Consider the following 18,102-nt stretch of genomic DNA (forward strand, 5'->3'; position numbering starts at 1 on the left):
GGACACTCTGTGACCCATGATTGACAGACTAAGAATTATAGAATGAAAGCTTTTCCCTAAATTAACATATAGAACTGTACTTCTACTTAGAAATTTCTCAATAAGATATATAAGACTCTATAAAAAGACTTAATAATATTTTTATACTGTCATGAAAACACCACATAGAACTTAACTGAACAATCATTGGAAAATTAGGTGGATGGACTATTACATATTTATGAAAGGAATATTTTATTCAAAGAAGCAAGCAGTAAGGTGTTGTACACATAATTATTGCAGAGTGTCACAAGCTATTTCAGGCTTTGATGCAGATACTGCTTATAGCAATTGATAATTCAGATGTCAACCCACCAGAAGAATGATTCTCTGATGGAGTAGAATCTAGCTCAGGAAAGGCTTGTGGGACCACTGACTCTGGAAACGGTTGCTCCTGTCTGTAATTTCACGCATGCAAAAGCCACTATGGTGTCTCCCCAACACTGTAGTGTGTAATTTCATATGATATGTAATATGATTAATATTATATATGTGTATATGTATATATACATATATATATTATATATATATACAATTATATATATATAATCTCACGATTGCATCTCAAACTTATGGGCACATATACACATGGATGGTCAGGAAGATAACTTCTCATTAAGCTGTATAATTTTGGTGTATATATTATGATATACTTCACAACTAGATCTATTGTCCTATGAGGACTCTAAGACATTTAAAATCCTGCTTTGTTACTTTTACTCAGACTAACACAAGAAAACAACAATTTCTCCCCGTCTAAGATAGGCTACACACAATTAGCTCATTTTCATCTCAGAGCAAGTTCAAACTAGACTTAATGGTTTTGCAAAAAGATCTTTAAGCTAAATACACAAGGTCAGAGTCACAGATGTCTAATCTAGGTTATTAATACAAAGCGACCTGAAAAATTATGTCAATCCTTGCTAAGTCTGGCTGATAGGGACCTGGCTCTCTGTAGATCTCTCTGCATCTTGTCTCACCAGGCACTGTGCCCCCAGCCTCAGGTCACAGTCTTACACCAGGAACCTTGAAACATTCTATTGCCATGGTATATGACTCTGCCCCTTATCATTTACTCAAGGAATGTGCTATGACCTTCTGAGGTAGATTTGTAACTCTTCTTTTTATTGAAAAAAAGCTTCCTGCATATATATATATATATATATATATATATATATATATATGTATGTATATATATATCTGTAGAGAAGAGAGGAGAACTATAATGTAAAGAATTAGAACTTAGAAGAAATTAGAACTAGGAGGAATTAGAGCTGTAAGGAAGAATTAGAGCTGAGGAAGAATAAAAGAAAATGACCCTCAGATCGTGTCTGTGAGTCTACTTCTTAGATAGTAAAGCCCCAAGTTAAATTTCGCTATGCTGTTGCTTTTTCTTTCAACCCTGGGTGTAGCTTTGAGAATGGGTCTTTCAGGTTACAAAAGCAGATGACACAGAATGATGTGAACTGTGTGAATTCTTTATATAATCTTAGAAAATCTGAAGTGGGTTTCCATCTGAGAGTAGAAGCAGAGACAGCGATCACAAATCTGACTTGGAGACCTGATCATGTTTTGTTCCTTAGTCTGAATCTTGAAACTGGAACTGAGTTTGCTTTGTATAAAATATCTAAGAGGCTCTTACTTTATACACATTTGTAACGGTACAATAAATCGTTAAAGGGGTGGGAAACCACTGTCACATCGGCCACCTAGATTCTGTGGGAAGTTAAGAAAGGGTGTGTAGATGCTCATACCTTGTGAGTCATTTGATGCAGCTGCTGTAATACTGTAGTGATGTGAGGGATACATTCATGAGCCTTTGACACTTAGGTTCTGAAATAATAGTACTGGGCCCTGGCTAGTTTTTGGTAAAATGTGCTTATGATCCTAGTATTGGAATGGTTGCGTTCATGGCTAGCACAGGCTACATGAGACCCTGTGAAACGAGAAGGTACACAAGCTAGAGACGCTAGAACTGTGAAGAAATGAAAGTCAAAGAAGAGAAATGTGAAGCCATTACAGACTCAAAGTGTAGGGCAAGTCAATCATCAGGTCCTATGTGTATGTGCTGTTGGTGAGCATAAAAATCAGGGGCTGGAAGCAGGAAGTATCAGGTGTGCAGGTGTGGGGGATGATCAGGTGTGGATGATTCCAGGGAAAGGAAGGAGAGAGAGAAAAATATAGAAAAATTCGGAGATTTTCTCTAATTCCACATTCTGCACTAGGAATTCATATGTTGTAAAACAATATATAAATTATCAACTTCTTTAACTACCCTGTATGGATACTTGGATATAAACTGACAATTGTTTGAGTGTCACTAGTCATGACCACTAGAGGTCCTCATTGTTTACATCCTGCTTGATATTTCCATTCTCAGCACATTTTCCAATATAAGTCAGCATCAAACACATATTTTGGTAAGTAAATAAAAACATTTGAAGAGTCTAGCAAGTAATTCAATAGAAGTGAGATCAATCAACGTGTTTACTTACTAAATATCAAAACCCCTTATATGCATTGCTTGATTTATTTCTCAGGACAATTATAGAGATTTTGAGAGGTTTTATGGGCCTCAATGAGTTTTATTGATAATGTTGAGTGCGATAGTGGCCCTTTAGATAATGGTTAGGTTGATAAAGTATGGAACCACTTTTCCTTATGGGATTTTAAAATTTGTGGTCATTTTAACTTTTGTGGGTATTAATCACTAGTAAGTCTCCATTCTGCAGCTCCTGAAACAGAGTATGCGTTCTTCAAGACTGTCTCCTCAGGAGACCAAACAAATCATTAATCTTCACTTCCAAAGTTTATCGTTTGGTTCTTAAAGCATTCATTTCACAGTATAACTTTTGTTACAGACTCAACATGTATACAATGTCTGTCGGTAAAGAAGTAAACTTTGATTCTAAGAGTATTATGTGTATTCATTTAAAAGGACATTCTCTTAGTAATATGAAAAGGCATCTTTCTTTTTTTATTGAAATTTTATAGATACATGATGTCTTTCCAGGTTTTTAATCCTCTTTTATTAGCCCCAAGCTGTCCACATCTATACTAACCTTATACAAACTTTTGTGTCTGTAAATTTGGTATGTACATGTGAGATTTTCTTGATTATTTTTATTTAGATTCATCATAATTAGAGTGGCTTTATATCTGATGGTTAACATGAGGAAAAAGTGATAATTACAATAAAGATATGTATCACAGGATTCAAATTGCTTTTTAGATGTTCAATAAATATTCATGTGAGATAATTCAATTGATAGAGACATTAAATTCACTATTCATTTTTATGTTCATCTAAACCAGTCACATCCAGAATAATATATTTTTATCAGAATTAATGAACCATTGGCTTGTCAGAAAACTAAAAGAGAATAAATACCAAACCTTAATGTCCTGTCAGTGACTTGTTACAGGGCCAGATGCTATGGGTAATTTAATTGTGCTTAACACCCTGAAGCAATCTCTCGCAAGTCATGACCCAGAGAAGCACCTGCTGATGCTGATAAATCATTATAACCCTTAATAAACCTATGATGCTAGAATTAAATGTTATGTGAGTTGATCATCCACAATATGCAGTGTAAGTTCAGACAATAATGAATAAACAAAACTATCTTTTGCTACTTTACCATTCAGAAACAACTATCATATAAATGATAGCAACTAGCCCTTCTGTAGCACTTAGATGTGCTAAGAACTTCTTTATAAACTCACCGAGTCATCAAAATACCCTTAAAGTCAGAGAGAGTGCCATATCATTTATAGTCAGAGAGTTGAGACACAGAAAGTCCATTAAACTAAGACAGATTCTATGGTTTATGAATGGTAGCATGAGATTTTGGCTTATGCAGCTAAATTCCAGTATCTATTCTCTGATGCATATTTTTCTTTTTTGCCTTCTGGGCTGGTGTGAACTAATGTTCAATTCCCTGAAATTTATTTATGAGATCTTCCTTGTAGGGTCAGCTGAAGGATAATTTTCAGGATAGAAGGCCATTTCGTTCTTCTCCTATCCTTCGATCTCATCTTGCTCAATTACTTGCATGTGACACTCAAAAGCACTCCCTATACCTTTCATATCCACAGCTTTTCTATAAAATTTCCAAGGTACAGAGCCTAAAGCTGTGGTTATGTACACCATCATGTGCTAGCCACCCTCTGACTACATCCATTCACTGGTCTCTTTCTAATTTACATCAAGAACATATTCTTGAGACTACCTTGCCACTCAAAATTTAAAAGAATTTTTCCAACTAAACATTGTCCCACCTTTTCGGACTTACACTGAAAATGCTATGGTATGGAACAAACAGACCCTTTAAAATGCAACCCAATTATTCCATTTGTAAATGACTTTTCCTGTGAAAATAAATAGCTGATTATTAATATAGCCAGAAATATATGTACTAAGTAAAATGGAAATACCAAGGTCAGAATGATCAATTTTAATATTTTAATAAGTTCTTGTATTTTCCTTGTGAGCAGATCCGATTGTCAGTTGGGGCATATTAGGTATGAAGTCAATGTGAGAAATATAAGCAATGCCCCAGCACTAAAGGCTAGAGGGATACAGGAATGGTGAATCAGAAAAATATTTAAAATTTAGGATTGTAAATTCCATGACCTTGCATTGGCATCCAAGGGCACCAATAAGTGTATGCTCTATAGCCTCATGGTTCCTGATGATGTCTATGAATGCCCTGTCAGGATAGCATAACGATTCTTTATATTAGTACTTTCATTTTGTCAGTTACAGAGAAAAAATAATCATGGAAGTTCAGACCCTCTAATAATCTTACAGGAAGGTGCATTTAGTAACCTACCATAAAAATTATAAAACGGCCAAGAGGGAAAGGACATAACAAAGAGAGGATCAGAAAATTCTGTAAAGCATATTGAAAATTATGGTTATTATTAAATTACATCTACTGTCATTTGATATTCTTTTCTTAAAACTTAGCTAGCTCAAATCTACTTCTCCTTAGTCACACTTACTAACATCTCTCTCAATCCAATAAACCGTCCACTTAAAGACATTTATTTTTCAAAGGCATAGATATTCATTATTTTCTATGCTTATCTATTGACACTATGACCATTCACAGTAATTTTTCTTACTTTTTGAAATTATAGTATAATTACATTATCACCCCCATCCCTTTTCCCCCTCCAACCTCTCCTATGCACCTCTTGCTCTCTCACAAACTTGGGGCTCTATTTCTTCAATTGTTGTTACATAATTTTATATACATAAATCCCTATATATATATGAGTGTATATGCATACACATATCTTGTACATATATTCCTAAACACATAAGTATAACCTTCTCAGCCCATGCATTGTAACCTGCATGTATATGTTCTCAGGAATGACTACATTTGACACTAATCGAGTCCTTGTGCATCACTTCCTTTTATTTAAAATATGGTTACCTTTTGTGCTCCTTATTATGAAGCATCATAATTTTTTCAATAAAATGTATTTCATTTCAGTAGCTACCTATTAATGATATTTATCTCTTCATTATCCCTGGAGGCAATAGTAGTCCTAGAGACCCCAGGGAAGGCTGGCCCACTAAACCCCTTTATGCCTGCCCACCAACCCCAGACTGCACCACCCCTATCCCTGGGCCTGATATCCTGGCCTTCTTTGTCTTTACCAGAGCCCAGGGAGGATCTAGGAACCCCAGAATGCACCACCTCCCTTGGGCTACATATCTAGGCCTACAACTTCAGAAAATGACTTCAGCTTTACCAAAGCACAGGCTGGATCTAAGGACCTCAGCTCCTGTAAATGTACTAGAGGCCAGGTTAATCCTAGGGACCCGGAGGCCAAAGCAGATTTAGGGACTCCAGACTACATTCACGTCCCTGATCTACAACTGATGCTCCTTATTATGAAGCACCACAATTTTTTTCCAATAGAATGCATTTAATTTTCAGTAGCTATATATTAATGATATTTATCTCCTTTTTATTATCAAAGTGATTTTAAAAGATGAATATGGTATATACTTTCTCTTTTCATGTGTTTAAAAAGGCATGCAAATTCGGCAAACTAAAGAGGCCCACAAAAGACTTACAGACTGTTCTAAATGTGAGTTGATTATGAGTGAGAAGCAGAAAGAAGAGGTGATGTTTTGAAGGAAAGCTGATTACTTCCACTAATTAAGAAACCCCAAACTTCTACAAACAAACAGTACTAAATAAAACATTAGCACCACCATCTTTGAACATTAGAACTTGAATCAAAAGCAAGCTACATGGCAGGTTTTTAAAGCTACAAGATGTCGATTCAAGCTGAGACTTGGTCAATAAACAGCTGATTTCTTAATTTATTAATCTGAAGAATGCAGAGGAAACTGTGAAGGCTTTATTGGGAGGTTATCCACACACATGTGACACGTTGGAAGATCATGTCAGACATTAGACTAAAGAGGTGGGTGTCAAAAACAGACGGGGCAAGCTTTAGTGAAGAAGACGTGAACTGAACTGCTTCAAACTAAATTTTGAATAAATGTTAGGACTGAAAGCTAAATGAAATTAAACTAAAGTTACCTTCAATGAGTTGCATTTTTTTATTTAAATAAAAGCTATAAGGACCTACACTGCCAATAAACTGAAGTTGCATGTGTGATGCTATCTAAGAAAGAAGTGTGCTCAGGCACTTAACAGATTTCAAAAACTTGTCCTTAGTGAGTTGAAGTAAAATAAGGCCGATTATGATGAAGGATAAAATAGCACAGTCATGAAAATTAAAAAAAAAATTATAATTAAAACATGACCTTTAATCCCAGCACTCAGGAGGCAGAGCTATGTGGATCTCTGTGAGTTCGAGGTCAGCCTGGTCTACAGAGCGAGATTCAGGACAGGCACCAAAACGACACAGAGAGACCCTGTCTCGAAAAACCAAAAAACCAAACCAAACCAAAACCAAAACAAAACAACAACAACAACAAAAAAAAAACATGACCTAGAAAAGAGTAGGACATAAATACTAAAGTAACTCAACTGTTCGTGGATTTGGGGGGTGGAGAAGTAGGTTATGAAGAACTCCCATGCTGATCAACCACAGAGAATTGTTACAGAAGACAAAACGGGGGGGGGGGGGGGCGAAAGACTACCCAACACCCAACCACTTGGAACCAAAAAGACTGAGCAGAGTGATCACTGTGTTTTGTTTCATTACAATGGTAACTCCATATAATTAGCCTTGTAAAATTGTCATGACACATTCAATATGTCTATATAAGAAAAAGAGGAGTGAGTTCCATTTTATGAAAAGACCAACATATTCCATCCTTGGAATTTCCTATAATTTTCATGGCTTAAGTCATATACAATCTTCCATTCCATTGAAGTTTGCTGTTAAGAAACTGTCTAAGCCCTAGGTGCCTCAACTGTCACTTTAGAAACCTGAATTCTCTCTTGAATGTTTTTTTTTTTTTTCATCCAATAATACAACTTCTTCCCAAGTTCTTATTTAGTCTCATCCATGAATTCTTTCTCTAATTCTTAAAAAGACTTTGGAACATGGGTAGACATTTTAGTAGCTCTTTTAAGACCATCTCAGTTTCCAACAGCAACAATTTTCAGAAGCAAACTGATATCCCGTTCTCAATTCCTTCAGGGAAATACCATATAATGTAACCACAAGTCTGGCATGGTGAATTTGACCTATAGTTCTATCACTTGAGAGGCTAGTGCAGGAGAATCTAGTGAGCTCAAGCTAGCTTGGTATAAATGTGATAGTTTGCCTCCTAAAAAGAAACAAAAGCCATGGTACAAATTATCAAATGGTTTGTTTCATTCAACATAAGATAGATAGGTCTTCTGTTTGTTTCCTATCATTTGCCATTGCTGCCAACTGTGGCATACAAATTCCACTGTGTTAGTCTACCACAGAGTGACTATGCATTCATCTAAGGAGTATTTGAACATTTTAGGTGATTCAGAATTTGGGCAGTTTTACATAGAGTTGATGCAAATACTTATTCAGTCTTTGATGTATGAACATAAATTTTTGTTTAGCCTGTGCAAAATTCTAGGAATAGAATTTCTGGGTTACATATTTCAATGCACAGTAAACAGGCAAATGTTTTTCAGAGTGCCATTATAAAGGTTTCCAAAGCTTCATGTCCATTCTGATGGTTAGAATTTTCAATAAATTTTATTTTTGTGATTACTGTGATTATGGTATCTCAAAGATTTACTGTGTAAATATTTATGGTTAATTTTTTAGTATAAATTACTGAAGGCTTGATTCCCTGGATATAATTATCTAAATTATTCTAGTATTATTAGGATGCTGAAACATGTTAAAAAGAGTTCACTTACCAGGTGTGCAATGAACCTGATAATGAGAAACATAGGGAATTACATCATCGCAATTATGGAATGAGAAAAATGACCTTTTAAAATTACCACCATGCTCTGCTATTGGGATTTTTTTTTATAAATAACACAAGAGAAAAAGTATGTTTCATTTTTTTATTTACTTGTCCTTTTTTGTGGGACAGGATAGTCTTAAATCCACTATATAAATAAAGATGGTTTGTTCACCTCCACTTTCCACGTGCTGTGATTGCTGGTGAGTGCAACCATGGCAAATTATGATTAATTAATATGCTTCAATTGCTTTGTGGTGGGATAAAAGAAGGCAGAATACTGATTATACATTATTATACCAATGGATTCAAATTTCTTTCCTCATAAGGTTATTGGATCGTGATCAAAAGCAAACATTTGGAATCAGAGTAAGATATTCTTCACTTCATTAAAACACAGTCAAATATCTAGAGATAATATTGCAGTAAATTTTGCAATGGAATTAAGGCCTATTTAGATATTTTAACTAAACCCTACATATTCACTTGATGAGGTAATGCAGGTGGGCAATTTCAGTACACTTGTAATCACAGCCGAGGTGGGAGGAAATCAAGTCTAAGGTCAGTCTGGGTTATCTAAGAACTTTAATGACAGAAAGAGAATGAAGGAGGAGGAGGAGGAGGAGGAGGAGGAGGAGGAGGAGGAAGAAGAAGAAGAAGAAGAAGAAGAAGAAGAAGAAGAAGAAGAAGAAGAAGAAGAAGAAGAAGAAGAAGAAGAAGAAGAAGCTGGCAAGTGATGGGGTTGTAGGTCAGTGATGGAACCTCAATGAGCAAGGTCCTGGGTTTGATTCCTAGAACTACACACATCACACAAATGAAGACAAAACTAAAATCTTAGAGAATTTTGAAGAAAACTTTATAATGCTTCATTAGTGTAAACTATGTATTATAAAGAGGCAAATAAAGGAGAGAGATGTTCCATTTTCTCCTCAAATTCCTCTGATCATTTTTCTCTTCCAAATGCACCTTATTCTTCTGACACATAATCTCTGACTTGGCAGTTCTCCAAAGCTACCCATAAAAGCAAGCACAGAGGACCAAAAAGATGACTCAGTGGTTAAGAGTTCTTGTTGCTCTTGCATATCCAATCTGGGTTCTTAGCACCCACACCTGGGAGCACACAACTCCCTGTACCTCCCGCTGGAGGAGCTTCTAATCCTTCTTTAGTCTTCTCAGGCACCCATACATGTGGCATACATTCACAAAACATACACACATATGCAGAAATTAAAAACAATTAAACAAAATTAAGAATGAAGAATTAGATAACAGCTACACCAGCTAAGAGAGCTACACTAACATAAGTAGCACTCACTCCCCAAGGTTTATCCTTCTTTCCTATGATTGGCAATTAATAGTACTATCTAGTGAAACAATATTCAGGATATCCTCCCAAAAGTTATTTAGCTATATATGTATACACACAGACACACAGACACACAGACACACACACACACACACACACACACACACACACACACACACACACACACACATATACATAGAAATATACATATGTATCTACATTCATATATATGCATGTATGTATACATACACTTACAAATGTGTGTGTATGTGTCCTACAACCATACCTTTCTGAATTTTGTTCTTCATTAACCAAATGTCCAAACAACTTTTCTATTAAGTAAAGCACACAAAACTGTTGTCGGTGTTTTTTCTTTTCTGGGGCCCAACAACCAGCTCAAAAATAAATCACACAAGGAGGCTTATACTTAATTATAAATGTCCGGCCTTGGCTTGGCTTTTTTCTTGTCAGCTTTCCTTAATTTAAATTTTCTTCTGTATCTTTTTGCCTCTGGGCATTTCCTTTCTTATTCCTGTATACCTTTCTTTGTTTCTTACTCTGTGACTTGCTGTGCAGCTGGGTGGCTTGCCCCTGGAGTCCTCATTTTTCTCTGGCTACTTCTTTTTTTATTCCTGATTTCTCCTTCTATGTATTTTCTCTGTCTGCCAGTCCTACTATCCTTTCTTGCTATTGGCCATTCAGTTCTTTATTAGATCATCAAGTATTTTAGACAGACAAAGAATCATAGCTTCACAGAGTTAAACAAATGCAACATAAGAAAATACAACACATCTTGCATCATTATGTTCCACAGCATAAACAAATGTAGTACATCTTAAAATAATATTCTACAATGCAAAAAAGTATATTCAATTAGTGAATAATGTTTAAAACACAAATGCTCCTGAAAATCTAGGTCCACAAATTTAGATTTCTCATAAACAAATAGTGAATAAGTGTAGTGAATAAGCGTCAGACTCATCAATTCTAGTTGCCATGTAGTCATCAGGCCTAGTATCAAAACTAATATAGGAATCACAATAGGCAACTTGATTCTCTTTCTTTATTTTTTTTCTTCCTTATAAAGATTTGTAATTCTTCAAAACAGATTTCAGTACAAATCTTCTCAAAATTTAAGATAGTGAGTTAGAATCATCTTTTAAATAAAACATTCTATTGTTACAGAGTTAAGAAAATGGTTGTCTGTCTAGTCAGTGATTTCTTCAACATTATCAATTTAGAAATAACTAGTTAGACTGCATTTATTCAAATTAATTTTAATTCTTTTTTTTTGGAGCTACCAGGATCAAGCCTAGGACTGTGTCCTTGTTAGACATGTTTTCTAGCACTATACTGTGCCTCAGTATTTCTCCCTTAGCCTAGCTATTTCTTTTTACACATATGTAAGAGCGTTAAAATCCATACGTACTGGTAATTTTAGAGTAATGTGCAACTTATGTGATGAGTTCTTAAAGAAGCATCAATTATCACTTGATCTATTTGCCCTTATTCCCAAATAATCAGTTTACTCCTTTGAGAATGGCAAATTACCACAGACTATACATTAAAGGTTATGTTCTATCTAACAAGAGGGTAATTTTGGGCTATTTTTTTTTATCAGAGAAAGAATGATCATCTGCTGACATATGAGGATGGACTATTTTCTCAGATTGTTCACTGATGACCATGGGGAGTAGAGATCAGTGCCTTCTGGAACAATCTTACCAAGGTGAATACTCCTAAGTAGAGATAGGTTAGTATACCTGAAGTGACAGATCTGAAACAAGTGCCTAGGGATCCTGGAAGACAGGATGCACAGCTTGAAAAATGGTCCCCAAAATTGTGTATGTCCACCTGTGGCAGAAAATAATATACAATATTCCCTGATTCTGTGCTTTTATTTTCTTTTTAAGTGAAAATTCAACAAATACTTGGGAAGCCTGTTTTTTTCTCTTTTAAAATAATAAAACACTTTCCAAAATACAGATAAAGTTTCACATTACATAAAAATTTATGAGCGTTCATGTAATGGTTCAGGATTCTCTTTGAAACTTTTCAAAATTTGAATGTCAATGTCTTTTCCTCAAGTCACTTAAAATAAGCATCCTAATTTCTAAGCCTATCATCTTGCTCTTGAATATAATAGGCATCTGTTTCCACTTACATCTTTTCTAGAATGATTAATTAATATTAAACCAATTCATATCAACTTAACTAATATTAATGAGTTAATTAAACAATTAATAATGATCAAAATCAACAACTCATTAATCACTTAAAATTAACAGGTAGCATTAAACCTGAATATATTTCTCTTCCTTTTTGGTCTATTCTCTAAGATTCCATAGCTTATTTCACAGAAAATATTCATTCCTATTAAGTTGTGCAAGATCATTACAATATATCTAAGTCATATGCAAAACAAGCCAATGACAAAAACCATAAATTTACTATGTGAGAATAATATGTAACCTTCTACTTCGTATCTGTCCTACACCATCTGCAGTCAATTAAATGATTCCCAGGTGTTCATGGTAATTGCTTTAACACAAGATTACATGTCACTTTTATGGGTATTTAAATATTTATTATAAAACTCTCATCTACATTTTTCTCATTCATCTAGGCACAAAACATGCTGACGTTTAGTAGCAACACACAAAAAGTTAATTGGACTCGTTGAATGATTCTGTGAATTAAATTTCAATTAAAATCTTTTTTAAGTGCCAAGAATTGAAGAAAAATAGAATATCCAGGATGCTGACTTAGTTACCTTTTCTTTACATTCTTAATTTAGAAATGCAGCATGTATGAAAATAAGAACCTATGATGCATGGAAAAGATGTCATTTTTTGTTAGGGCTACTAAATATTGAGGAATGTAAACTATCAGAAGGTTCATCAAACAATTTCCCACACTAAAGGTAAAAATTAAGTTTTTACTTTTAAGGTAGTAGAAAGTAGAGAAAAGGCAGTCTAGCAAAATAGAGTTATTTTTTCCATCAGGAATGCCCAGAAGTTTAGCCAAGTGTTCAGAATTATTTATGTGTAGACTTATTGAAAATTTCAATTACTAGCATATATAACAATACTACATTCCCAGGGACATTCTAAAACCTTTAGGCAAACTTCATATTTTACTTTCTGCAAGAGCTATTGGAGGTGTGCATGTGCATTATGAGCATGGATTCCAGGAGATGTTCCTCCAGCATCTAGGAGTCACATGAAGAGAATTTAGCTGACTAAATATAATCAATTGTTAAACTCTACTTCCTTTAAAATTAGAAATTACTCTATGTAACATCTTGATGTATAGTACAAATCATATGAATTTACTTGTAATATGATTAGTGAAAAATCTACATATCTATACACATTTTACAGTTTTCATGAACTTATATCTTTTTTAAAATTTATTTTATAATTTAATTTAATTTTACATATCAGCCATGGATTAAGTCCAAGTGGATCAAAGACCTCAACATAAATCGAGTTACTCTGAACCTGATAGAAGAGAAAGTAAGAAGTAGTCTTGAACACATTGGCACAGGAGATCACTTCCTAAATATAACACCAGTAGCACAGACACTGAGAGAAACAATCAATGGGACATCTTGAAACTGGGAAGCTTTTGTGGAGCAAAGGACATGGTCAACAAAGCGACAGCCTACAGAATTGGAAAAGATTTTCATCAACCCCACATCTGACAGAGAGTTGATATCCAGAATATATAAAAAACTCAAGAAATTAGACATCAAAATGCCCAACACTCCAATTAAGAAATGGGCTATAGAGCTAAACAGAGAATTCTCAACAGAGAAAGCTCAAATGGCTGAAAGACATTTAAGGAATTGCTCAACATCCCGAATAATCAGAGAAATGCAAGTCAAAATGACTCTGAGATATCACCTTACACCTGTCAGAATGGCTAAGATCAAAAACACTGAAGACACCTTATGTTGAGAAGATGTGGAGCAAGGGGAACTCTCCTCCACTGTTGGTGTAATGCAAGCTTGTACAGCCACTTTGGAAATCAATATGGCACTTTCTTAGAAAATTGGGAATCAATCTCCCCCAAGACCCAGCTATGTGACTCTTGGGCATATTCCCAAGGAATGCTCAATCATACCACAAGGACACAACTCAGCTATGTTCATAGCAGCATTATTTGTAATAGCCAGAACTTATAGCTTGAACCACTGTACCTGGTGAGTTATTATTTCTGTCTTCTGAGTTTGGTCCCCTCTTAAGTCTGCCTGGACAGACAAAGCAATGTATCTTTAGTCCTCTGAATCAGCCAGAGTCAATTCTGCTGCAGGAGCTGACTGCCATGACATTCTAATAGGATTCTTCTTTGCTAAATTTCTCAGTTATCTTCCTATCTGTATCCTCCATGTGTAGACTGGATAAAGTCAGTTGTAAGTGAAAAATCAGATTAGCTTCAGCCTCTGGCTATGTGATTGTTAGTTTTAATTTTCCACTTGGAAGAATCTGCTGTGATGGACCTTTGGTCACATCTATGAGAAATGACCAGGGTTATATTTATTAAGTTGTCACCATTCCCTAGGCAGGAGATCCTGGATTATCTAGAGCAGAGAGGTCAAGCTGGGAACTAATATAAATGCATTCGTTGCTCTGTTTCCTAAATGCAAGTGAGACATGACCGCTGCTTCAGAATCACTGTGTGTCAACTGCCCTGAAACAGTAAGCTGACTTCCTTTCAATTACTTCTCTAAGCGTATTTTATCATAGCCTTTGAAAAGAAATGGAGACTGCTTTGTGGAAATATTTTGATAGCATATGTATAATATGAAGTATTTTATGCTATAAAAGTGAAATATTAAATTTGATGCCTCCATTTAGTTATCTAAGATTTATTAGACAGAAACCAAATGGCTGAAATCAAAGTCCCTGTCTTTAAAGTAAGTCTAAATGTAATTAAATCTATTATGTTAAAGATGAGGGTGAAATTACAAAAATCAAGGGTAATTCTCTTAAAGATGTTTCAGAATATATGACATTCAATTTTTCTTTTGTTTTTGACATTATAATTGTCTCTCTTCCTTTTCCTCTCTATAATTTCTCTCTTTTAAATTTATGGATTCTTTTCTTCATTAATTGTTGTTACAACTATATATGTATCTGTACATCTTTAGTGAGCCATCAATTACAAATTTTATATCAAAACTACAAGACTATTTACACTGTCACAAAGAAATGACTTTTATTCTCTCTATATATATCACATTGCAATGGCTCTCTCAGAATATCAAATGTGCTTCACAAAGATGGTCCATAGCTGAATCTACATTATGCTGGGAAACAATCCTTTTTCACACAATGAATATGTATTACTCTCATTTGCTAATAAAGAGCTGATTGACCTATAGCTGGGCAGGAAGAGATTGAACATGAGGCCAGACTAGGAGAATTCTGGGAAGAGAAAGGGTGGAGTCAGAGAGTCTGGCAAATGCAGAGAAGCAATGATAATGCTATACAGATAAAAGCTACTAACCACATGGCTAAACATAGATAAGAATTATGGATTAATTTAAGTGTAAGAGTTACTAGTAACAAGCTTGAGTTATCAACCAAGCATTTATAAGTAATATTAAGCCTCTGTGTCAATTATTTAGGAGCAGGCAGTCAAGACAGGAAACATCTGATTACATATGGCATTCCAATGTGTGGCTAAAATTTCCACATAAAACCTGACAAAAAGCTTAAAAAGGAATTCTAGACACACAAGAACAGAGCCAAGCATCACTTCTTGGTAACTGCCTTTTCTCCAGTGGGCTCTATTTGCAGGCAATGAGCAGGGGCGTAGCTCCTTTAAGAGATGGCTTCAAGCCCAGGGGTGGTGGTACATGCCTTTAATCCCAGCACTCTGGAGGCAGAGCCAGGTGGATCTCTGTGAGTTCACAGCCAGCCTGGTCTACAGAGTGAGATCCAGGATAGGCAGCAAAACTACACAGAGAAACCCTGTCTCAAAAAACCAAAGAGAGAGAAAGAGAGAGAGAGAGAGAGAGAGAGAGAGAGAGAGAGAGAGAGAGAGAGAGATGGCTTCATGCCTCAGTCCTAGCAGCAAAAATAGGCTGCTCTTTTAGGAGGCCCTACTACCAAACACTTATATGGTGTTTATGAGCAGCCAATGGCATGCTACTCAGTGGCAACATGGACCTAGAAATTTCTCAAAGTTGGGGTGGTAAACACAGCTCACAGAGGTGCAGTAAGCTTGCCTCCACCATGAGATTAAACTCAAGGAACCTATGGGGAAGAGCCAACAGCAGCATGCCATGATCAAAGTTATATTGCAGTTTTTGTTTTTGTTTACTCATGTAGGCAGAAAAGGTTACAGAGGCACAGTAAGGACATATCCACACAAAAAGAGCCTCTAAATGGGTCACAGTGTTTAAAAAAATAAGTGTAGGCTTGGGAGAGAAAGAAAAAATAATATATTCAATCTTAGATTAAAAATATAGTTCTAAAATAAAGTCCTTAAAAAGGAATACAGTAATAAAAATATAACAAGCCACATAAAAATGGAAAATACACACAGAGTCTGGATACTGAATGTTACTGTGTTGTCTTTAAATTTTTTGACTTTATGATAAATGGTAACTGCTAGAGACATTTGATTATGAAAGCTGCTAGATTAAACCAACTTATATATTTTTAAAAGATCTTGAGTTCAAATTTTAAGTCAAAAGATATGTTACTTTGGGAAAGAGGTTCTGCTCTTACTTCCACAGAAAATGAGAGCCTCTGGATTCATTCTGGGCTAAGAAAAATAAGGTTTGATAGAGGAATATCCCTAAAAAAACTCCAATGGGAATGGATTACCCAGATGACCCGATGTTTCAGAATGCCTCTGTTGCAGTTTCCTCTAAGTTCTGCATCCAGAACAGCTTCAAGGCTGCCGGCTGAGATGATCCAGGCACACAGAATACTCCAGTCAGTACTTGACCATAATCCTAAATTTTCTCAGAGTCCCTCAAAGATTACTAGTGCCCCCAATCATCAGGATGTAGTCTAGAGAACTGTGCCCACAATTCCAAAAATAAATTATGAATGTTTGTCATCTTTAGGGGTGGGGGGTGGTTACAAGTTCTTAGGGATAACCATCAGGAAAAAAACTAAACAAAGGAGATTAGATTCAGGGAACTTGTATTGAAAAGAAAAAAGAGGGATATAGAAATGATAGGATAAAAGGGTAGATTATTGAATCTACTTTAATCCAAAAAACAAATATTAATCTCACATACTTTATATTCGTATAGATTTTGGTTTATTGATACAAATTTAACATTAATTTTGTTATTCTGTATGTATATTTCTACTCTTATTTAGGATATTATACAGCTCATTTAAATGTAATATATAATTGAGAAATACAGATTAATAGTCATCTATAATAGCAAACTTATAGTCATGTTAGTTAGGTTTTCAAAGTCATACAGGGTTATATTTCAGATAGAGAGGCAATCTTCAAACACTTCAAAGATGTACAGAACATGGCATTTAAAATGTTGTAAGAACTTAGACTTTTCTCAACAGTGAGACACATCTGCTTCTGGCAGCACCAATTACTTCCAGGAGGATGATGGGCATTGAAGAAACTCCATGTGGAGCTTGTTTTCTTTGTGATAAAAGCTAGTGATGAGGGCAAAGAAACTGCCTTTGCATTGATTGCTGACTGTTATCGTCCAAAATGGACCAGCAGGATGCAAGAAAGGTAAATATCAAAATTTGCCAAGACAAGGTAGGACAGTCCTTCAAAATTCCCTGCTTCACAGGAAAGTCTGTCAGATATGATAGCTAGGCCTATAGTCCACAGTTGGATGCCCCAATGTTACAAAGGGACAACGAGTGACTGTTTAGGCCAACTGATGTCCCTGTCATTAGGTAACATTTCACTCTTCTGAGTCTTTGATGGAATTGAAGATTAAAAAGTTATAATTATAGTTTTCCTTAGTTATAACAGAAAGTAAATTAGATACAAAACTTTAGACTCATCAAGATAAAATAGTTACTTTCTCTAATTTTGACAAATGCAAATAGATTGGATATTGTCACTGTAATTCGTACTTAATAACTATTTTTCTTGCATGTAGTTTTACTATAACAAGGTTAAAATATTCCTTTTTAATTATACATAAAGGGGAAATGTAAAACAATCCATTTCTACACAATGAATATGTATTACTCTCATTTGCTATTAAAGAGCTGATTGGCCTATAGCTGGGCAGGAAGAGATTGAACATTAGAGCCAGACTAGAAGAATTCTGGGAAGAGGAAGGGTGGAGTCAGAGCATCTGGCAAATGCAGAGAAGCAAGGTGAGAATGTTGTACTGAGA

At 35.2% G+C, this 18,102-nt stretch overlaps 1 protein-coding gene across 5 annotated transcripts in view; it reads right to left on the reverse strand.

Moving 5' to 3' along the window:
* Positions 1-18,102, reverse strand: part of Sgcz (sarcoglycan zeta) — a 1,001,745-nt gene that overhangs the window by 75,679 nt on the left and 907,964 nt on the right. The gene's annotated exons all lie outside the window — the stretch shown is intronic.

The sequence above is a fragment of the Peromyscus californicus genome, unplaced genomic scaffold (genome assembly GCF_007827085.1).
Source record: "Peromyscus californicus insignis strain IS unplaced genomic scaffold, ASM782708v3 Scaffold_23__1_contigs__length_62951481, whole genome shotgun sequence".
Classification (NCBI taxonomy): domain Eukaryota; kingdom Metazoa; phylum Chordata; class Mammalia; order Rodentia; family Cricetidae; genus Peromyscus; species Peromyscus californicus.